At 37.3% G+C, this 25,366-nt stretch overlaps 1 pseudogene; it reads left to right on the top strand.

Annotated features, from left to right (window-relative positions):
* Window positions 1-16,748: 16,748 nt before the first annotated feature.
* LOC109107375 overlaps window positions 16,749-25,366 on the top strand; it is a 29,712-nt pseudogene continuing 21,094 nt past the window's right edge.

Here is a 25,366-nt window from a genome sequence, read left to right as displayed (position 1 = left end):
AAGGTTCAAAAAACACATTATTTTCCACATACTGGACATTATTGTTTCTCCTCTATGCCCTGCCTTCTGAAACACGTCGATTTTTATAAGGCTCATCAGTCTGAAAAGTGAGGTGTGTTCTGATTGGCCAGCTATCCAGTGTGTTGTGATTGGCGGAATGCATCAAGCGTGTGACGGAAATGTTATGCCTCTTAACATACTGTGATGCCCTGTCTGGCCAGAGCAACGAGACATAAACATAAAACCCATTATAAACATTTCTAGTCGTGTCTTCTTTTGGAAGGCAAAAACAAAGTAGATTCGCTTTCAGCGTCACAGACCTTGAGTGAGCAGAGGTGGGGGGGGGGGGGGGGTATGGGGGGGTGTTGAGAACGGCGCGGCCGGTGGATTCGACGAAGGAGCTTACGGCAACCACATGTGACGACCCCAGGCTGGAAAGCCGATCCGGCGATCCACAGTGCTAAGTTGATGTATTTCCTCAGCGACCAGCACGGATCAGCTCCAGGCATGACGAAGCGGATATGGTCCTCTTTTGGAAGGCCAAACAAAGTAGTTTCGCTTTCACAGTGAAACACACAGCGTCTATACGACATGGTGGTGGTGGCAACAACAATACTACAACGAGAATAAAAGGTACGCCTTCTTTCTTTGCGTGAACATCTGGGCAGTGTTATGCAAATCTTCCCACACAGTGACGTAGAGATGTGAGGGCGTGTTAGAACGAGCCGTCTTGGGGGGTGTGGATGAGTCTTAACTTTGATAAAGAATATCTCTTTGGATTTGAGACTTTAGTCTTTGCAACTTTACAGATCTTCTTTATGTACCAAGAGCTTGTAACATTCTAAACAGAAAGGAAAACTTGAAATTGCATCATATGACCCCTTTAATAAAAGGTGATAATGCATATCAGAGCAAAAATAAAGCAATGTGGTCAAAATAACTGCCTGTAGAGCCTAGAAACATGTTTGTGTCAACCCACACATCTGTGGAAGAGTTCAGAAAAAATTCTGCTTCATTGAAGGGTTACAGAAGCATGTAGTCTCTGTTACCCTTAAAGAGCAGGTCATATGGTATTTTAAAGTGTCCAAATATTGTGCTGGAGTCCCTTACAACAGGTTTAAATGCATCTAAAATCAAGAAACATTATAATTTTCTCAGAATATACATTTAATATTAGAGTCATTTGCCAATGATTTTGAAACGATTCATTACAAGCAAGTTCGGAGCAAACCCCTCCCTTCCATAAGCCAACTCTGCTCTGATTGGTCAGCTGGCCAAGCCTGTTGTGATTGGCAGAGAGAGCAGTCCTTGAGCCAGTTAGCCAGCGCTACCATTGACAAAGCACCTTTACATAAAACAATAATATAGTGCTCCAACCCTTTCTTATAATAATGACATAAAATACAAAAACACTTATGCAAGCAAATTGTTCCCTCAGCTAAAGTTTAGCTGCTAAACTGTGAACACTTAAAACAATAATGGTGGATATGTTAGCTGAGTGCTAACGTGACTAACTGATGAAACAATACAGTTTGTAAACCAAAATATGTCTACTGTAATGCTTGAAGAATGAGAGACAAAAGACGCTCTGTCTTAACTTTTAATCAGAACACAGTTGTATCACAGGAGCACCAGCCTATTACTTGCTCGTCTCTCCCGCATTAACCCTGTAACTGCTGGTGCAGCACAATAAACAGCAATTTCACTATGATTATAAAGTCTGTGTGCTACACTACATTCTTTATTATTAAACGAAGTAATTAGAACAACGTCAGTCTACATTAATTGACACATTCTTAGGTTCACAGCGAATTATCAGAACTACTTCAGTAAGACATTAATATCGTGCTTTACCTGGAAACCTAATGCAGCACTAGGTATAAATCACATATTGGCACAAAAACTTGATATTTTGAGCACTCAATTGAAAATGTACATATAACGTATCAATCGTACTTACAGGTTGCGGTTCCGAGATGCTTGTTGGTCCAAATAAAGAAGATTAGAAGCCAACAAAGATAAAAAGCCAAGATTAGAGAAGCAGTCCTTGGTAAAATGACAAGCACACAACAAAAGGTTTGAATTGTATTTCTGTGGTATCCTTGGCTTGAACACAGCATCTTCTCAACATGATGTAAACACTTTGGAAGTGTTTGTGGGCAGGTAAGTGTTCGTATTTCCGGGCAGGCAGTGACGTATACCGGTAACAGGCAAAAGATTAGAAAATATGACGACTCGTTAAAGCAATTCAGAACCGACTCTCTTTTGAGAGACAAAATCTTTATTTATCTTGCACTTTTTTGATTAACAACTTTGCAGATTGTTTTCATTTAAGGAAAGCTATGTTATAAACTGCAAAAGAGATATTTTTCAAAAACCCATTTGACCTGCTCTTTAATGGAAGAAGTTTGAAACAACCAGGACTCTTCCTAGAGCTGGCCTTCTGGCCAAACTGATGGAGAAGGGCTTTGGTTAGTGTGGTGACCAAGAACCTGATGGACACTCTAGTTGAGCTCCATGATCATATGTTGAGATAGGAGAAATCTACAGAAGGACAAACATCACTGCAACACTCCACCAATCTGGGCTTTATGGCAGTGTGGGAAGACTCAATCCTCTCTTCAGTTAAGACACATGAAAACACACTTGAAATTTACAAAAAAGCAACTAAATGACCCCCAGACTATGAGAAACAAGATTATCTGGTCTGATGAACCTCAATTCTAAGCATCATGTTTGAAGGAAACCAGCTCTGCTCATCACCTGCAGAGTATCATCACAAAAGTAAAGTGTGCTGGTAGCAGCTTCATGCTGTGGGGATGTTTTTCAGCAGCACAGACTGAGGGACTCGTCAGAGTAAAAGAAAAGCTCAATGCACCAAAATATTAAGACAGCCTTAATGAAAACCCAGTCCAGAGCATTGAGAACCTCAGACTGGGCAGAAGGTTTGCCTTCTAACGGGAAAATGACCCTAAACACACAGCAAGAGTAGCTTATAGACAACTCTGTGAATGTGCTTGAGTGGCCCAGCCAGAGCCTGGAATTGAACCCAGTCAAATATTTCTGGAGAAACCTGAAAATGTGCATCTGCCCCCATCCAACCTGAAAGAGCATTAGAGGTGAATAGATGAGAAGGATGGCAGATAATTTCCAAATGCTGATGTGCAAAGCTTGTCGCATCATACCCAAAAAAAAACTTGAGGCTGTTAAGGTTCTTCAGCTAAATATTTATTTAAGGGTATGAATACTTATGCAATGTACTTATTTCAGTTTTTTTTATTTTTAATAAATTTATGAAGTCTGTTTTTGCGTTGTCATTATGGTGAATGGAGTGTAGATTGATGTGGGAAAAAAGTAATTTAAACCAGTTTAACATAAGGCTGCTTCATAACAAAATGTGAAATAAAATGAAGTAGTATGAATACTTTCGCATGTATGTCGTGACGACATAGGGGGTCCATGGAAAGCACCACAACCAGAACCCCGTTACAACCCTGTAGAACTGCAAATGTTGACAAGCAGCCGCAAGTCAGACAAACGCTATGCAAAGGTCGTAACCTTCCCAACGCCCCAAGCGCAAATCCGCAGACCTTGGTACCCGAAGAGACCAAAAAGGTGAGTACATCGCTGCTGGAGATAGCCATGCCGCTGTTCCTACCACAGAAAATCTTTACTTAAGAGAAGGTATCTCGACCTTCATGAAAGGAGCTTCACGCCTTTCCTGTTTGTTGTTTACAGCTTGGCAGTAATGATGGGAAGCAAGCCTTCCAGAGAAGGGCGCTACAGAGGCCACATCCTACCTGTAGGGAGGTATCATGTGAAGATCATGTATCATCCCTGATTTGCTCTTTTAGAGAAACTTCTTTTTTAGATGAAGCGACCAGGGGAATCACAGGGACAGGGACACCGCTGTATGCACCGTAGCGCCAACCAGAACAGCCTCTTCTCTTTCCAGTTCTCAGAAATTATTGGCTTTGTGGAGTTGAAATTCATTCATCCACTCGGCTCTGAAGCAAAAATCTGAATGAGTGGATGCACCTGTCGCCTATTTATACCCATGTGCACGGGGAGTGGCTCAGGTATGCAAAATCCAGTAGCCAAATTCTATGGCGTTTTCTCTTAAAGTCAGAGAGGATTGGTGCTCCCAAGTAAACCCCCTATGTCATCACAACATAACTAGTGTAGTGACCATCGGGTAGGGAACTGAAGTATTCTTTGGGCTTTACATGTAGTAATGTTGTAAATAATGTTCAGTTTCTTGCACAGACCAATCGTTTCGCTTCATAAGACCTCAATATCAGCAGGAGCAACAATATATGTTGCCTGCATGCTTTGTTGATTCAAGTGCCGTTAGCCACTGACTTTCATTTTATATACTACCAAGGACCACGGTTTCAGCTAAAGGTTTATTTTAATGATTTTATTTCACTGATCTATTGAAGTGAACTATGTATATACATACATTTCCTCTAATCCTTAAACACAACACATTGCAAATACAGCTAAAACACCTATGTGAAAAAGTCCTTCATATTAACAGTACATTGTGCCCTATTTTACATACTTCATTGCTTGTAATTTACATTTACATTTAGTCATTTTGCAGATGCTTTTATCCAAAGCGACTTACAATTGGGGGATACATAAAGCGATTCTTCTTAAAGAGGCAAACAGACACAGGAAGTGCTTGTAATACCAAGTTTTAGACATTGTTCAAGTTCAAGCTAGAAAGAGACGAAATAAATAGAGAGAAAGACAATTGTTTTTTTTGTTTTGTTTTTTTATGATGATGAAATCAAGTAGCTTTGGAAGAGATGAGTTTTCAGCTGTTGTTTGAAAATTGTCAGGGATTCCGTATTCCAGATAGGGGTAGGAAGATCATTCCACCAGCCAGGAATGGTGAACAAGAATGTTCTGGAAAGTGATTTTGAGCCTCTCTGTGATGGTACCACGAAGCGTTGCTCACTTGCGGATCTCAGACTTCTGGAGGGGATGTAGACTCGTAGTAGTGAGTGGAAGTAGGAGGTGCTGAGCCTGAGGCTGTTCTATATGCAAGCATCAGTGTCTTGAACTTGATGCGAGCCGCAGCCGGTAGCCAGTGCAAGGAGATAAAGAGTGGTGTAACATGGGCTCTTTTGGACTCATTGAAGACCAGTCGTGCCGCTGCATTCTGAATCATTTGTATCATTGTATCGTTGTATCATTGAATCTTTTTTAGAGGTCTGATTGATTGTGCTTGATGTAATACCTTAATATCTTCACATGTTTTAGTAGCATTTAGCAGATTAGGACTGAGCTGGGCAATAATATAGTTACATTTTGAGAAGATACATTTTGAACAATCAGTTAGTTAAGATTTGCTATATAGTACATGCAAATATACTGTATGTATGTTGATAAGGTTAGACATACATTGGACGTATATACCCAACTTTATATAATAAGCTGTAATACAATATAGATAATATGATTAATATAGATAATGTAGTTACACTAAATAAAATGAGTGTAGGACACTGGGAGAGCAATGAAGGGGTCTGAGTGGTATGTAAGTGTGGGAACTGCTCTGGCCATACATGACCCAAAATAGCTTCACAGGGGAAATAAATAAAATGTGTGTATGTCATTGTTTGATTATGAAAATAGTAAATTGGATTGCGGTGGCGGTTCTGTGAGCTTTAAAATGACAGAATTCCTCGGGCACAACAAGGGTGGGCAACCCACAAATGCACTTGAAAAAAGACGTATTTCTCATTACCAAATTGGGTCTGCAAAATAAGCCAGAGGCCTGCAGGAATTCAGTTACTTTCAACATAAAAAAAGCACAGCAGAGCAAATATCCTTCCGTTCCTGGGTTCCTTCAGCAGGGCCATTTGAAAATTCTGATGTCAGAGATCAGAGACGGCTGCGGGGGGTTGGGATGCAGTGCATACCGCCTCAAATAAGATGCTTTGAGTGAACAAATCATTTTGTGCAACTCATGGAAAGCGGTTCACAGAGAGAACGAGAAAAGTGAATGATGACAGAAGAGTGTCCCATCATTTCACCTGAATAAAATCACATAAAAATCTCCTGTACTGAAGGCAGTGCTGGGTAGATCACTAACAAATTGTAGTCCATTACTGATTACAGATAACATGATGAAAACTGTAGTTAGTAATGTAATCTAGGTTACTCGTTTTAGGTAATGTATTCTGACTAATTTTAGATTACTTTTCATAAAACTTGTTTTAAACTTACTATTAAATGTACCATACTGATATAAAAAAGCAAAGAGAAAGAAAATGTATGCAATTTAATGTAAGAACTACAGTAAGTTTGACTTGTGGCAAGACATGACGGTTTGTGTTTTTTTGACATTCTAGGCATACAAATAAGAATGCATATGGAATAAAGAAAGCCACATGAAAAAATGACCGTCCACACCTTCTCATCACTAATGTTTCACTGTGTCTTTAGTAAAACCGGAAAGGTTTTTTTTTTTTTTTGTTAATGCTAAAAGGGTATTGTGCTGCCGCAAGTTGTAAGTAAAGCTGGCACTTAGTGTCTTGTTATCAGGGGCCAATGGCACCGATTGTACTTATTAGTTTTACTCATGTTTATGATAATAACTTTTGAACTGTAAGGGCTAGAAATACAATTTTTTTTTCTCTGATTCCTGTACTCAAGAGGAGAGTGCCACCTAGTGGTCAGGAGATATGAAAAATGCCTATTTTTGCATATAACTTCTGAACCCTTTGGGCAAAAATCACAAGACTGGTCTATTTAGATTCAAAGCAGCAACACGAATAAACGCTACCCAATTTTCCCATGTCGGCCATTTTTTATTTGGTCAAAAAATTACATATTTTAGGAATACACTGACAGATCTCTTCAAAACTCAGCTCCATGCCCTAAAAGTACTCAAAAAGTTTGGGCAAGTGCCACCTGGTGGTCAGAAATTATAAATCAAATATCAAAAAATGCTAACAGCTTTTGATGATTTTTGGCTGGTCATAGATTCCTCGGATCATGCCGAGAACATTGAAATCAATTATGCCATAATCAGCCGAACGTCCCATCCTTCAGTTTGTTTTTCTTTGAAAATCTTCTGAAATCTTTTCAAACTCCTCTTGAGATCTTGGTCTGATTTTCATCGAATTTTTACTCAGATTATCTGACTATGAGACATCAGAATATTAGACTATGCTGACAAAAAGTTACCAAAAAGCTTTTTGACAGACCAAACCATGTGTCGAATAACGCATCAATGAAAATGGTGGTAGATTCCAAGCTGATATTGAGACTGTCCACCACTGTCACCACACACTGACCACACCATAACAATGTGATAACAGTGCGTATCGTGAACGCAGGTCGAAGACTGACATGAAAGAGAATAAATTGTTGAATCAATAAACTGTTGAATCAACAAAGTCATTATTTTTGGTTTCTTTCGCACAACAAGTATTCTCATAGCTTCATATAATTAAGGTTGAACCACATGGACTACTTTTAACAATGTCCTTACTACCTTTCTGGGCCTTGAACGTGGTAGTTCTGTTGCTGTCTACAGAGGGTCTATATTTCTATTTAAATGTATAGATTAAACTATGATGCATACATCTAATAATATTAGAAAAATATGTCCTTATAAAGGAAAAAATTACCCTGAAATTCAGTTAAAGGTGGTACATGCTGATATAGAGCGATATCAAACGACTACGAGTGTGATATTGCATTTATACAACAGCGAGTGTGTAAATAAATAAGAAACAACCACAAAGGGTCTTAAAAACTTGTATGCAGAACTATGTCCTTCTGCCATGGACTCAAATATAGGTTTGATATTTTTTTGGTTGTTTAGAAGCTTAGATTAATAATTCATTAATAATTCAAAATATCACTCTGATACAGCATTCATTCTTCAGCTCAATCTCATATTCACAATAAAACATTAGTTTGAATTTCCGCCAAGGAAAGCGGTATCTTTGCCGAGAGAGCCCAACATACTGCAAATGCAGTGTCTCCCCCAGGTTTACGGCAAGTTATAAAAACAGGTTTCATTTATTCTTACAATGGCCTTACGATTTTTTGCTCAGAAATTCTGTGTTGTGTATTTAAATTTTTTTAAGGTATAAAACATTCATTTAATCTATCTTTTTAAGTAATGAAAATGAAACAAAATAAATTTTTCTTTGGAAAATAAAGGTCATTTAATATTACAATTAAAACACTGAAGAAATACTGTATGATTATTCCTTAAAAATAATATTTTAATCATTTTACTAGTAACTTAGTAGCAGCCTATTACATACATTCTACTGAACAAAAGTCGGCTAATATTTCTACCGCAATGTCTTCAAGTTATCAACCAACTTTTATTTTTGACGGGTTGTCGTGAAATACCTTTAGATTTCTGTGTGTATATGATATGAGATAGTTTTTACTACCACTCAAATGAAACGGTCAAATGCTCATGAAGTGAGTCTCAGAGCAGTTCTAGAGATGTTGTTCACGTATTTATGTCCTCATTTAGTGAGACAGCAGACGCCAAAATCACTGCAAGCGTGTGTGTGTGAGCGCGCATCAGGGAACTCCGCTGTGCGTAGTACAGAGAGCGCGACCATAACAAAGAGACAACTGAACTATAATAGAATGCCATGCCATCGTGTACATAAGATAAATAGCATAAGGCTTATATAGGGCCCTATGAAATCCGTTTTATTTTTTCCCAACATCCGTTTTTTCCGTTTTAATTTTTCTGGATCCCGTTTTTTTCCGTTTGAAGTTTAACAAATATTACATGTTTAGGGCCCTATAAAATATTTTATTTTTTTCATCACCATGTTTTATTGTTACCTAATTCTGTGTTTTAGCATGTCTAATTATTTAAATGCATAAAACTGAACTTAATTATGATCAGACCAGACAGAACTGTTGTGCATATGTTATTTAAATCAGTTTATACAAATAAATGATCGGTGATCAAAGAGTAAATAGAGCCAGTATTTAACATGAGGATCAATAGGGCTCAGTGCTGGATGTAAGAACGTAAAGCATACATATTTAAAGAAGGAGCTAAATTAAACACTGACTGACTATCAAGACATGGAAACAGGCCTGTCACGCTTCATGCCAGAAAAATGTATTTTCATGTAGATGTGAGGTCACGGGGACTTGAGAATCCTGTTTTTACATTGTCAAAAACGCAGCCTATAATTTGGAAAGTTTTAAAAAAAAAAAAAAAAAAAAAAAACATAGCTAGAATTCCGAGCAGAATTCACGTTCGGGCTGCTCAGCGCTCTTGGGGACAAACCAAAGATGCATGCCACGGATGCCGATGCTCTGCAGTAACGCTGCAAGACCTCAGCAAGTATGCCTCAAACAATCCTTAGTTAACGTGTAAGGGAGAAAGTTCCCTGAGTGAGAGCTCCTTAAAATAGCACACACCAGAACAACCAGCGCGCTCAACAACATTAACACGGACTGCCGTACTCGCCTTGAGAACAGGCTTCACACCGCATGCACACTTAATTAGCCATGTGTTCAGACCTTGAAAACTGACAATAAACATATGGGAAATTTGGCAAAAATATATCACAGGTTTTTTCAGGCATGCATTATGATATTTTTCAATGTTGATTTTAAGGTTATTTTGCATGTTATTGAGCAGTACAACAAAAAAAATACAGCCCTATATGGAAAGAAAAAAGAATGACAGACCATTGTGTTCAATAACCTCATGTCATGATTCGCTTTTATACACTGATCTCACAATACAATACTGACATGGGATTTTTTATATATATTATTACTTGTAAGACGTGATAAACATTTACCAAATGTATCATTCGTTAACTAAATTTAACCAGAATTACTGTTAGACACATATGCTTGCACTGGTTATAAATGTTATATTTTATTAAATAATGTAAGTTATTAATAATTAATATACATGGAAGCTCAAATGTGTGAGCTTGTGGATTTACTGTTGCTGTGTTTTTTGTGTTTGTGTGTCAATCAAGGTTTATATACAGTAATGGTCAAAAGTTTGGAAACATTACTATTTTTAATGTTTTTGAAAGAAGTCTCTTCTGCTCATCAAGCCTGTATTTATTTGATCAAAAATACAGAAAAAACAGGAATAATATTGTGAAATACTATTACAACTTAAAATACTATTTTTCCTATTTTGAATACTTTACTTAAAAAAAAATAATTTATTCCTGTGATGGCAAAGCTGAATTTTTCAGCATCATTACTCCCAGCCTTCAGTGTCACATGTAACATCCAGTCTATCACATGATCATTTAGAAATCATTCTAAAATTTCTGATTTATTATGAGTGTTGGAAACAGTTCTGCTGTCTAATATTTGATGAATAAAAGGTTAAAAAAGAACTGCATTTTTTCAAAATAAAAAAAAAAATTCTAATAATATATTTTCTTTTACTATGACTTGTTATCAATTTAACACATCCTTGCTGAATAAAAGTATTGATTTTATTTAAAAAAAGAAAGAAAAAAAATGACTGACCCCAAATTACTGACCAGTAGTGTATATTGTTTACAAAATATTTATATTTCAAAAACATAGCTTCTAGTTTTTTTTTTTTTTTTTTTTTTACTTTTTATTCATCAAAGGATTCCTAAAAAAGTATCACATGTTCTGAAAAAATATTAAGCAGCAGAACTGTTTCCAACTTTGATAATGAATCATCATATTAGAATGATTTCTAAAGGATCATGTGATAATTACTGTTTTTTCTGTATTTTTGATCAAGTAAATGCAGGCTTGATGAGCAGAAGAACTATCCATGATACATTTTGTTGCGATTTGTATTGCCAATTATTGGGACACAATATATTGTTATTCTACCTCCCTATTGTTCATTCACACATGGAGCACATATTATTATTAATTATAAACGTGACCCAGGGTCACCAGACTGTGTGAAGGGAAGGAAAGGCGTGTGACGGCCCGTGTTCTTGAGTTCAGATGCATCCCATCACTGACCTGTCCGCTGCGTTACTGACTGACGAAGATGATCTCCTCTGACGAGAGTCTTCAGCGCTCAGCATCTCAGCGGCCTGACGAGCTCTTCTGCCTGATCTGGCAACCTAACCAACATCATCATCATCATCATCATCATCATCATCATAGTGAAAATCTTCTCATGTTCCATCCCAGAATGCATTCCAATCACAAAATTGCACATATTTACATTACTGCAATGCAGAACAAGTATGATTTAAAAGTATTTATACATACTGGAAGTGTTTGTTGTATTTGTACTACCTTTATATCTGATGTAAACATGTGAATATATTCATATTTAGTATCGTGTCATTGAATTTGAATGTTTATTAAAGCATGTTCAGCGTGGTGCACGGGCGCATGACTGTTGCTATGGCAACATGACGCGTCAGCTCTGTTTACACGCTACAGAAGAGCACACAAACAACTCTAGATCTTGTTATTTCTGTGTATTATATCTTAGTGACCTGTAGGACTATCTGATTCTGCGGGACATCAGCTGTTTTAGCCCCACACACAACACTCCTGAACTGCAGTTTTTCAGTCGCAGCGCGAAACAAACGCAAGCGCGAGCTTTCCTCGAGCGAGCTGCTCCGTGTCTGCCACATGTCTGAACTGGCTCACAGTGGTTTGACGAAATCTCCAAAACACAACGGTTTTAATGTTTGTATTCAAACTCACATTTTTAGTAAATCCACCGTCCTGCCAATCGTTGTGATTGGTTTTGTTGGAAAGAACAGGAACTCAACGAAGCATAGCAGCCACAGTAGCGCCCAGGAAAAAACGAGCTGGGAAGAAGTCTAGAAAAAATATACTTAGAGATATTATAAAACGGAATAGCTAGATGGTCGCGATAGATGAAGGGATGAATAAACAGGAAAGAAAGAAGAAATGGATCCTGGGGAATCAAAAGAAGAAAGATACAAAGAAGTTAAAAGAAGAAAACGGACGATAAGATGAGCATGGTAAAGGGGAGAGAGATTATCATAATTAAGGAAAAAGTCGTCAAACGGAATTGAATGTGCAAATAAAATGAAGATAAGAAAGACATGACAGATTTATAGACAACACATTGGATAGACAGAACAGATATATCTGAGCCTACTAGAAAGACAGATAGATTATAGACAGTATGACAGACCACCAGACCGAATATGCACGGACGATACATTACAGAAAGATAGACCGACGATTGATAGCAGATGGATAGATTAAACATAACAGAAAGAGTAATAGATTGATCGAAAGAGACATTCAGACAGAGTTACATAGAACAGATTGATAGATACAAGATAGATAGATAGACAGACAGACAGCTAGATTATAGACGATTAGGACATATATGACAGACTGATAGATAGATATAGCCAGACAGTTAGACAGACAGACAGAACATAACATACAGAACATTGACAGAAAGGAAAGACAGATAGATAGTTTGACAGATGACATGACCTACAACAGATTGAACAGCTAGACAGAATACAGACTAGCATATACATACAGATAGACTACAGAAGAAATTGATAGACAGCATAGACAGACAGACAGATAGAATTAGAGAGACAGACAGACAGCACAACAAATTAAAAAGATAGACAAGAAGGCGCAGATAGGACAGACAAAGACAGACAGACAGATAGACAGTACCATTAGAAAATACATGAATAGAACATAAATAGAACACCAAGGACAGATTTACAGATAGACAAAAAATGATACCGACAGACAGATAGATTGGAAAGCAAGACAAGACAGATAGATAAACAGACAGAATGACCAGACCATAACCCAGACAGTTGATAGACCAGGACATAAGACAGACCTGTAGATAAACTGATTAGAGACAGGACAAGACAGAAAGATAGATCAAGATTTAGCAGACCAGACAGCTAACTAGACAGAATGAACATGAGCCAGCCAGATGACTAGACAACAGTAGACAGATAGAACAGATAGACCGGATAATGATAGGACAGATTGCTAGACATAATGGGACAGATTGATACGAAGATAAATAGATAGACAGACAGATATAGACAGCAAGATAGAAAGACAGATAGATTGACAGAGATAAGTAATAGATAGTATGTAGAATAGACAGACTAGACAGACAGAAAGATAGATAAGATAGAAAGAAGACAATTGATAGCCAGATGACAGAATAGATAGATTGATAGAAGAGGATAGAAGATAGAACAGACAGGAAGGGAAAGGAAGACAGCCAGATCAGATAGATTGATAGAGAGATAGAAGATAGATTTATATACAAGATGATTAGATTATGATAGATAGATAGACAGACTAGGAAGACATACAGGGGGACAGAACATTGTAGACAGACAGAAAGAAAGACAGACAGACAAAGAGAGACAAGATAGATAGCACAGACAGACAGGACAGACAGATTGAGTTGTATAGACAGACAGACAGACCCTCAGACAGACCTACAGACACCCAGACAGATTGATAGACAGACAGACAGGACAGACAGACAGACAGATAGAAGACGCCAGACAATTTGAGTAGACCAGACAGACAGACAGTACAGACAGAGAGATAGATAGACAGATTGATAGACAGCATACACATACAGAGCAGACAGATAGACCAGCATATACGACAGACAGAACAGACATACATACAGACTAAGACAGATAGATAGATAGAGCAGACATACAGACAGACAGATAGACAGATAGAATGACATAGCAGATAGGATTGACAGACAAAAGACAGATAGATAGATTATCAGATAGATTAGACAGACAGGATAGACACAGTAACAGACAGACAGACAGACAGTAGACAGAAGATAGATGACAGACAGAAAGACAGACAGATTGATAGACAGATGAGACAGACAGAATAGATGATAGACAAGACAGACAGACAGATAGATAGAGACTAGAGTAAGACAGCCAGATGTAATAGATAGACAGACAGACAAGACAGACAGACAGACAGACAGACAGACAGCCAGACAGATAGGATAGACAGACAGCAGATAGACAGATAGATAGATTGGCAGACAGACAGATAGACAGATAGATACAGACAGAACATTGCCGAGAACACGACAGACAGACAGATAGATTGGATATAGATAGACAGACAGTGACAGACAGATAGACAGACAGATAGATAGATAGACAGACGACAGACAGACAGATAGATTGAGTGATTGATAGACAGACGGACAGAACAGACAGACAGACCCGACAGACAGAACAGCCGAAAGACAGATAGATAGATAGATAGATAGATAGATAGATAGATAGATCGATTCTATAGATAGTAGATAGATAGTATGATGCGTATTCTCTGTCCTCCTGAAGAGAATGTGATGTAATGTGTGGTTTACTGTCTGTGCGTGTCCGTTGGACAGTAACGGTTTACAGCCAACCTCATAGCTGTGTTGTTTATTTTTGTTTTTTTAAGAGGATAGTTGGATGTGTTGCCAGTAAACTGGGCTCTTTATATTGTTTTTTAGGACATTGTCCTGTTCATGTTTTGATTTAAGGCCACTTGGATCTCTTGCCATAATATAGAAAGGTTCCGCTGTAAACTTGACATCATTGACTTCATGCAACCTGAAGTATGTCATGGGACAGTGAAATCTGAATGAAGACCCACCAGATCTTACAAGAGGAAAAAGGTTTCTTTGCTCAGATGCATGTGTGAAACAGTAACCTGATGGTTACACTGCTCAAAATACAAGAGCTCCTTAAAATTGAACCTATGCTCCTTCCCTGAATATAATAACGAATGTTCTTTCATTTCTCGTAGACACGCCACCGAGTGTACAGATAATGATACCTATGGAAGACACTAAATATCATTCACAATGGGTGAGCCGTGTGGGGAAGTTGATTCCATTGTTTCTACCACAAACTTAAACAAAATTGTGATATGATCCACACACATATTTGAAGATTTAACCCTTTTGACCAACCCTCACCCTGTGATGAAGAAAGCACCATGCAATAACTACATTTAGGTTCTTTGTTTTTTTTTTTTCTTTTTTGTTTTTTTTGCTGTTCAAAGATGGGGGGATCATTATGTTCAGGTGCCTCATGCTTCTTGGGTCTGAACAATTAAAAATCTGAAAAGTATCATGGCATGTATTTGTGCTTTAGGAGGTTCTTAATATGATCGGTAACTGTTTTGCATGATGGGTCCTCTAAACTGCTTGGATGATAATGTGTTGTAGAAGTGGAGTAATGCGAGCCCGCGGAGTCCTTGGGTAATTTTGAGCCGGTGGCTCACCACTTCTTATGATTAGTAAAGTAGTTAATTTTTACGGTAGTGTCCATTAGATTTAATTAATTTTAGACGACAGCATGACTTGGATCTTGTTCTGTGTGTTTGAACTTGATATTTGTTTCTGTATATTTTTCAAACAGTGCCATGTTTATGAAAATCTGCCACTGACGTTTTTTTTATGAAATTTGTACTTTCTCTGCAACCGTTTATGGGTTGTTGGGTAGGTTGAATTCGATTTATCACATGTCTGCATGTCGTTTGCAGTATTTTTTTTGCCCGCCTCAGTTCTTCAATTTGAAGACTTTTGTTCTGAAATTTTTTAAATAATTAAAAATACTGCCACAGGTTGTTGAACTCTGTCTTTAGATATTATTTTTTAAGACCGTCATTCATTCATTTCATCCATCCATTCCCTATTAATCCAAACCTTTATAAAATGTAAGTCCCCATTTATATTAGGTTGGCCTTAACTATGTTCATTACATTTAAATTAATCATTTGATACAAAGCACTTATTGTGTACATACATGTTTTTTTTTACCATTGCACTTGTATATTTTTAAAAATACATGCATGTCAGTATATCTGGTAATTCGTTTTCTGTAATTCCAAACACCACACCAACACACACCCACTATATATAATAAAAACACTACGGACCCATCCCTTTACACCTTAACCCACACTTTAAACGACCCCTATCACCATACCTATCGTTTGTATCCCACCTCATATACAGCAGAAGTGTGTAGAGCAATTCAACATTAACACCAGAAATAGATTATGATTTAACGAACATAGTAGTTTAGGGCCACCTATATAAAGTGTGAGCTAACGTTAATATAAGAGAAGAATATCACTTTCTGTTAGTAATTTTGCGAAATCAGAATTAAACCTTCAGTCAGGCGGCGCACAGACTTTACAAACCCATCGGTCAGACTGAGCTCTCCTGTTTGCAGCTGAAGAAGGAATCGGGGGCGTTTGGGATAATGATGCGTGCAACAGTCATTTCTAAAATATTCTACTCGTTGCCATCCTTGTTGGTTTACGTAATGTGCAATTTCCATTTTCTATGCGTTAGCTATATATAAATAAAGCGACCTGCATGGAATGGGAAAGCGGAGGAGAGCTCCGCCCACCGCACACGGTCACTCCGGCTCTGGACTATAAAAAGGCGGCATGCGGGATCGAAATAAGCCTGGCAGTACCTGCGCGAGCGGCGAGAGAGAGTGCGTTCTGCACAGAGAAGTCCTGTCACTGAGCTCGGTTCAGGGGAAATGCCGGCTGGGGGAAACACTATTCTGAAGCTCTGGTTTTCCTGTAAAGCGCCATTGCTGGATGTTTAAGGATGTTATGGTATTACTGTGCAGTGCCTTCTATTGAATAAAGTTGCAGCATGGAATCTCATGAGAAAAAACAGGCTCAGGCACTTGAACTCCAGCCTATCAGAGAGGACACCTGGAATTAGTCTCATTATCCTTCTAAACCTATTCAACTGAACTGGAACTGTGTTTACTAGCGTGACAAGTGTACAGAACAAACCATGCATTTGAGGCAGAGGAATCTGCTGTTTTTCCTTCTCTTGAACAGTGTGACCATGAGTTTCTCTCTGTCAACCTGCACCACGGTGGACATCGACCACATCAAGAAAAGAGGGTTGAGCATCCGGGGTCAGATCCTCAGCAAGCTGCGGGGCTGACCAGCCCGCCGCAGATCCGGGCCCTAGTCGGGTGCCCTATCAAGTGCGGGCCCTCTATAACACAGCACTAGGGAATTGCTGGAGGAGTTAGGGCGAGAACAGACATCATGAGCTGCGGCCAGGACAAACACCGAGACCGAATACTACGCTAAAGAGATACACAAATTCAACATGATCCAGGGCTCCCCTGAAAACAGTAAATTCCACTGCGAGGAGGAGGTTCTCACACCGGAGACGGACAGAGCAGAGCCTTCTGTATTAACTAGTAACAACTTTAAAATAGCCATCGAAATAGATTCAGGAGGTCATATAAATGCAAAAACAAAAAAAATAATGGATAAAGTACTCTAATGGCCAGTGCTGATATCTAGAGAATAAACCATGCAATTTTAAAGAAGTTCTGGAGCATTTGGTTTATTTCACTCAATCACCAAAAAAATATTTGAGTAATGAACTTTGATCAAGCAGTTCCACTTGTGAAGAGTTAGTATAATGTCATTCTGTTTGTTAAAGTTCTTCTGAGTTGCTGCAGGCAGGTGATAAGAGCGCAGCTGTGTCTCCACGTTATGCTGTTTTCACATGACGAAACCAGACAGGTTTTAATACAGTTTGTTCATAAATGGAAAAAGCTGGCTGACATCTGAAAAGCATTCACGGGGTTTGTCTGGTCTGTTCTGCTCATCGGAGTTGCAGTGCAAAACGATCCCCACCAAACTTTCCATGTGTCTCTGGGTCCAGTCCAAGTCCAGAACGGGCCCCAGATTATTTGAAGGACACAGTCAGTTGTGGGAATGTCTTCCCTAGTTAGCACACTTGATGCACGGAGATTCTGGAGAACGCTGATGGGATTCAGTGAGATCAAACCCAGACGGTACTATTACTGTGCTGGTGTTTACCCTTCGTCCTAACAACTTGCTGAATCAAATAAACTTCTATATATAATTTCAAGATCTTCTCTTGTGGTGTTGGTACACTCAAAAAAAATAAAGGTTGCTAAAGGGGTTTTCCCCAAAAAAATATTTTCCTTAAAGAACAGTTTTTCTTAGTGTGAAGAGCATTTTAATGATCTGAACAACGTTTTTCCACTATAAAGGAACAGTTTATGGAAATGGAATGATTCGTTGGATGGTATGGGAGCCCATCAATGCCAATGAAGAAGCTTTATGTTTAAGAGTGTAAACTTGGAAGAAGCACAAAACAGAAGTTCTTGCAGGAGTTCCACTTGGAACTTTCCTCAGAAAAGAGAGGTCTCAAATATCTTCTTTTTCCTAGAGTGTAACACTTATACAAAGCCCCACTCGTCATGCGTAGTCGTCTTTGTGAACTGTGATTTGTGAGTTGTTGGTGGCAGGTAGTACTAGGAGGAGGGGCCTTTCTTATTCTAGAGAGCATCTGATTGGACAAAATATGACATGTGCCTGTGAGTGCAGTAACAAGGAGTCAACTTTTTTTTTTTTATCTCGGAACGAAGAACACTTGAAGAATTTTGAAAGCTTATGCACATTATTTTGGTTCATTCTTCAATCGGGTTAGGGTTAGTTAATATGCTTTAAAATCCATTAAAAATAGAAGCTTAAGAATATTTTCTATTTTTCAATAATTTTGACCCAAACACTGGTGACACAGCCACTTATGTCCTATGGGTTACCAAATTTGGTTTTGTTCTCAAATGAGCAGGGCTATGCAACTTTAAGTAATAATGATAAATTAATTATAACTTTAAGGATTCAGTTTTCTTGATCATTTAATTTTTAGTCTTTTTAGAAATTAAAAATTTCTCCCAAAGGAGAATAGTTTCTTTTTTAAAAATCTGGATATTATACATCAAAAAAGACAGCAAACATGGTCTGTGGTACCTTTATAGTCTTTATTCTAAAATATTAATTTATTGAATTTATTGAATTATTGACATGAATTTGGTGGACACAAGTTTTTTTCTGAAATAAAACAAAATCTGTAACAATTTAATAAAATTGTACATGTTAAATAAAATCATAAACACTTCATTTGTTTTAAAAATGTTATATTGTTGCAATTACATTCCATGATACCTCTCTAAGGTATGGCGGGAATATGCATATTTTGTTCCAAATGCAATCTCTCAAACTCAACTAAAATATGATTTTAAAAACATAATGTAACTATAGCAGTGTCACAAACTGGGTTTACCCTACAGAATACAAAAATGCCGAACATGTTTATGATTTATTGGTTATTTAAATTTTATTTCAACGGTTTGAAAGAGGGGACACACTTGCCACCACAAATGAAGAATGACGCCGTTAGTTTAGTCAACTTTTAGGATTGTAAAGAGATTTATACGTGAAGTTAATGCCCGTTTTGATTTCATTTGTTCTTTTTTGAACACCCTTCTTTATATTTTCGGAAATAAGATGGCAGACGCGTGATTGCAACACATAAATCGTATATGTTAAGAGCTTCGTATTAAATGATTATCTCCGCACACCACTATGGCAAACGCTCAGCGTCCCACTGGAGCACAAACCAAAGAATTTTAGCACTGAAGCGCATCCACACCAGACTGGCGACAGGATCTCTTTTCTTTCCATTAAGCAGTGTTCAGTTTCAGCAAGCGCGGTATGGGAGATACGTGGCAGGGATGGAGTAATGTATATTCACGTTCCATTCACATCAGCTAAACTAATGGCTTTTCATGCGCTGTGTTTTGGAAGCTCGCGCCCGTGTGGAATCATTTACGCATCGTGCTTTTCCAAGCGTCCAAGTGCATCAACAGGTTATACGCTTTCTTATCGGCGCAATCCAAAAATGACTGCGTGACATCACTGGAAAGCATTTTTGGCCATTCCAGACCTTGTTTATGTTATCCATTAACCAGGAGCAGCCCTGTTTGTTCCAGCCTCTTTCAGTCCCGCGGACTGAATTGGCCACTCAAACCCTTGAAACTGCCATCGTCACAGTTAACTTTCCAGAAATGTTCTCTGTTTCTCAAGTTGCAGAAAGCGGCTCTTCTGAAATGTTTAATAGTTAGAGGTGATGATTAAATTTCTCCAAGCAAAACAGAGATCGCAATTTTCAGGCCAAAACCACACAAACACGCACGTTTTTCTTCTCTTCTCCTCTCGTTTCTCGTCACGTGAGCGCTGGAGTCAGCACAGCAGGCTTTTGCACATTATCTCATCTGGCAGTCTGCGGCCTTTCAGCCGTCGTGTCGTTTATTGAGGGATTCCACGTTCGCTCAAGAGATACTTCAATAAAACCGACCGCAGGAGTCCAACAGTCCACTTCACATCTCACTATTATACAGCGCTTGATAAATGCACTCAGAATACTTACCGCATGACCTCATTTCACTTCGGACTTGCCATTTGGAAGCAGAAAAAAGACAGCACAGGACCTGAGAGAAAACACACGATGTTCTTTAAAGATAGTGTGTCTTGATCGGCCTTTTCGAGTTGATTTGATTTGCGTTCAGTCAGAGGGAAACTTTTGAATGCTTCTACGCTTCCTGGATGAGATATTTAATCAGCTTTCCAGTGGATTTTGGTGGCATTGTACTGAGAGGTGTGATGGTAATGATATTTCTCTGCCTTTGGAGAAAAACATACTGGAAACCCATTTGGAGGTCCTATTAGCTAGCAGTTTTATTAACATTTCTGATCTTGAAACTGGCATAGAGCACTACAGGGATGCATTTTTGTAGACCCGACTCATAAGTTCATATCACTCTGGTTCCTGCCATAAAAAACCCAATAGGGTTTTTCCATTACATTTTGGATTATTGCAGAGAATGAGCTCTGTGACTAACATAAGTTTATGATTCTTACACGTTTTGTTCATTATGATATTCTTCACAAGTGAACGCACTTTCATAAGGCCTAATACAATCGCCAGAGGCAAAAAGCTAAACAGACGATATAAACAAACTAAACCAGTCACATGACTTCAGCGTCACCAACATTAAGCTTTGAGAACTTTTTCAGGTTTTATTTCAAAACATTTTCCTCGTAACTATCCACTGTGCTCTTTTTGTAGTATTGTGGATGAATCTATTTGCATTATTTTTGAGAAAATTCTGGTTGTTTATACACTCATCTTTTTTCTTCTTCTCTGTGGCAAGTTGAGATGTTTAATTTGGCTTTTAGACTTTTTATATAAAAGTTTTTTATTGAAAGTTGTGTTCTAAAATGTTTGCTGTGATGATAAAGACATTCATATAGGTTACAGCGTTGTTTTTGTATAAAATTACAAATCATAAAAACCACTACCCCTTTAAAAATTATTATAAAGTGCATTCCGGCACTTAAAAATTATGAAAGTAATTGAAGGGTCACAAAACAAACGTTTAAAACGATTAAAGTTTATGATTGTCTGTAATATAAGTAACCATATAAGGTATAAGAGGCTGAGATATGTGTAATTACGTACAGACTGATTAAGTTTCATCATCTAGTCCTGAGACAGCAGAAAGTCGGCGCCTTGTGCTCTCGTTCCTGATATCTGCCCTCTGTTTACTCCTCTCCCTCCGACCTCAGCGCTTTCTCAGGAGCTCTGGATCATGTCACCGGGCAGGAGAGGAAGGACATCCCAGACACAGGATGCTTATATCTGAGCCGGGAGACGCCTCCGAGTCTCTCTGTAGGGTCCGTGTTTAGAGTCTAACCAACGACAGGACCTCAGAAAACAGATTTAACCCGCCAAAGGCTCGTTTCTGAGAGCATGTTAGAAAGTGAAATTGAATAAGATGGATTGGTGAAAGCATATCGGTGAAACAATGCACTAATTTTTGCAAACATGTTGCAGTTTAAAATTAAATTAAATTAAATTTATGCATTTAGCAGACGCTTTTATCCAAAGCGACTTACAGTGCATTCACGCTATAAATTTTTACCTATCATGTCTAAACATATCAGTTTAAAGGGATACTCCACCCAAAAATGAACATTTTGTCATTAATCACTTACCCCCATGTTGTTAAAAGCCTGTAAAAGCTTTGTTCGTCTTCGGAACACAATTTAAGATATTTTGGATGAAACCAGGAGGCTTGTGACTGTCCCATAGACTGCCAAATAAATACAATGTCAAGGTCCAGGAAAGTATGAAAAGCATCGGCAGAATACTCCATCTGCCATCAGTGATTCAACCGTAACGTTATGAAGCGACGAGAATACTTTTTGTATACAAAGAAAACAAAAATAACAACTTTATTCAACAATTCCTCTCCTCTGTGTCTTTTCAAATCAGCGTAGCACCAGCGTAGCATGCTATATGTCTGCTGTTACAGTAGCCTACTGTTTTTAGTTGTGACTCACTGTTAGAGCTGCTTTAATTTGCATTTGGGAACGCAACATTCTTCATTAGAAACGTTTATAAATTTGTTGTTTACAAAGAAATTTCAGTGTCACGTAATCCTTCAGAAATAATTCTAATATGCTGATTTGCTGCTCAAGAAACATTTCTGATTATTATCAATGTTGAAAACAGTTTTGCTGCTTAATATTTTTGTGGAAGCAATGATACCACTCAAACATTTGTATAAGATTTAAAAAAGAGAGAAATTAAATAATTTTTCATCATCATGCATGAAAGTGACAAAAAGTGAGTGAAGACATTTAAAATGATTTCTATTTAATAAATGCATTAACAGATTTAATTAATATATCTGATAAATGCAAATAAATGCTGTTCATTAAACTTTATATTTATCAAAAAATCCAGATTTCTTTTTTTGTATTTGTAATGATATTTCTCTATATATATATATATATATATATATATATATATATATATATATATATATATATATATATATATATATACTGTACTTTATTTTGATCAAATAAATTCACCCTTGATAAGCAGAAGATAGTTATTACAAATTGTAATGTTTCCAAACTTTTGGCAGGTACTTAATAATAATAACAATTCAATAATCTTTACTATAATATATTATAGTACTTTATCATAATATATTACTATATTGTTGTCATGATTATTAAATGCTACTTTTTATTTTTTACAGGACAGTTTGTATTTTTAGAATATAAGATATATCTTTTAATGTGCTAAAATATATATATTTTTAATAATGAGTGCTGGGGGCGTGGCTTGGGGTGTGGTCAGATTTTACTTTTTTTTGTGTCTAGCTGATCACATGTCTGCAAAACGTAAATTCACGTAGAAAACGTATCCTTGTGTCGCGGCTGACACAGAAGAGAGTAAGCTGCTTGCGTTCAGCTCAGATTCTCCAAAATGGCGCTACGGTGATGCGGAGAAACACAGAGGCGAATTGTTGATAAGTCGTTATTTTGTTTTGAATTGTTTTGTTTTCTTCGCGCATAAAGTATTCTCGTCGCTTCATACCGGTTTACGGTTGAATCACTGATGGCAGATGGACTATTCTGACGATGCTTTTTCATACTTTCCTGACCTTGACACTGTTACTTATTTGGCAGTCTATGGGACAGTCTCAAGCCTCCCGGTTTTCATCCAAAATATCTTAAATTGTGTTCTGAAGATGAACGAAGCTTTTACGGGTTTGGAACGACATGGGGGTAAGTGAATAATGACAAAATTTTCATAATGGGGTGAAGTATCCCTTTAACAGGGTTATTGTCATTAAAACTATTAAAACATCATTATTAATTGAAATAAAGCTAAAATAAAAAGAAGAAAAACATAGCTGCCAAAGCAACATTTCTCATTTCCTTTTAGTTAAATTTAAAATACTAAAGTGATTATAGTGGAAATGAGTTAAATAAATAAGTGATAAATAAATAAGTGATAAATAAATAAATGAATAACCCTAAAAAATCAAAAACTAATAAAAATAACAAAAAGCACATAAAATTGTTAAAATAATAAATTATAATGAAATTTGAAAGTATATAAAACAAAACGAAAAAAAAAAGAATTTACAAAAGTATATATATAATTTATATATATATAAATAATACTGCAATATTTTCAAATAAGATGAAATTAGTCTTATTTAGTAATATTATCTAAAATGAGCATTGTATTTGTTACAGTATTTAATGTTAGTAAATAAAAATACTGTTTGTAGTAAGTTCATGTTATCTCAGGTCCATTAAATAATATAGGCTTTAATAATAGATGCAACTTTAATAGTGTATTAGTAAAACTTTAAATGAACTAAGATTAATGAATATTTCAGAAGTAATTGAAATTTTTTTTTCACACTGAACTTAACTACTATTAAAATAACAGAACCTTAATATAAACTGCTACCATAATGCTAAAATAACACTGGTTTGCAATAACTAGCTAGTATTGCTGATAAAAGCAGTCTGTTTTCTTTCTGGTTTGTAAAGCCTGGAGGTGTTTGGGCAAACGTGCGATCGCTGTGATGTCACTCTCTGGTTGTTTGACCCGTATCTGATCACTGCAAACTAATCTTTTGTATTCGACTTCATTTATAGCAACAATCCCTGCACTTCCATTCCTGGAACAAATGAGCTACAACACTGGAGCCCTGGCGAAAAAACAGCCATAATGTGAAAATCCACCTAAAACACCGCAGTAGAAAAATGAGATCATCTAGAAAGGAAACCAAAGAGTTTGATTAGTAAATTCAAATCTCAAAGTGGGGCTTAAAGAAGGAGAGCGGTGTGAGAAGCTTATGGAGAGACGAACTGGATCAACCTATATATACAGTGGCATTTTTCCTTTCTGTTTTTTGTTTATTTTTTGCATATTTGTCCACACTTAAAAAGATTCAGATCGTCAAACAAATTTTAATATTACACAGATAATGCAAGTAAATACAAAATGCCATTTTTAAATGATGATTTCATTTATTAAGGGAAAAAAGCTATCCAAACCTGCCTGCCCTTACATGAAAAAATCAATTGCCCCCTTCTGTTAAATCATGAGCGAACTGTGATTAACCACATTATTTTAGAAAGCTGAGTTAAATTTCACTATCCACTGATTACTGCCAGACCTGTTGAATCAAGAACTCACTTAAATAGAACCTGCCTGACAAAGTGAAGCATGCTTAAAGGGTTAGTTCACCCAAAAATGAAAATAAGGCTGCGTTTTACTCACCCCCGAGGCATCCTAGGTGTATATGACTTTCTTCTTTCAGACGAATCCAGTCGGAGTTATATTAAAAATTGTCTTTGATCTTTCAAGCTTTCATTGCAGTCAGCGGGTGTTGCAGTGCTTCAGTCCAAAAGAAGTGAAATAAAAAGCACCCATCCATAAAAAAAAGTGTCTCACACAGCTCCGGGGGGTGAACAAAGCCCTCCTGTCCATATAAAAATATCCATATTCAAAGCGTAATAATTACTTGCGCAACAGTTATACACAGAAGCAGCTTCGGGCTGATGATGTATGAGGTCAGAGCTGTGCATGCGCCAGTGAGTCTCGTGAACACCA

This window comes from Cyprinus carpio, chromosome B17, assembly GCF_018340385.1.
Source record: "Cyprinus carpio isolate SPL01 chromosome B17, ASM1834038v1, whole genome shotgun sequence".
Lineage (NCBI taxonomy): Eukaryota > Metazoa > Chordata > Actinopteri > Cypriniformes > Cyprinidae > Cyprinus > Cyprinus carpio.
The sequence above is the reverse complement of the archived record's forward strand: the minus strand, read 5'-3'. Positions and strand labels throughout refer to the sequence as shown.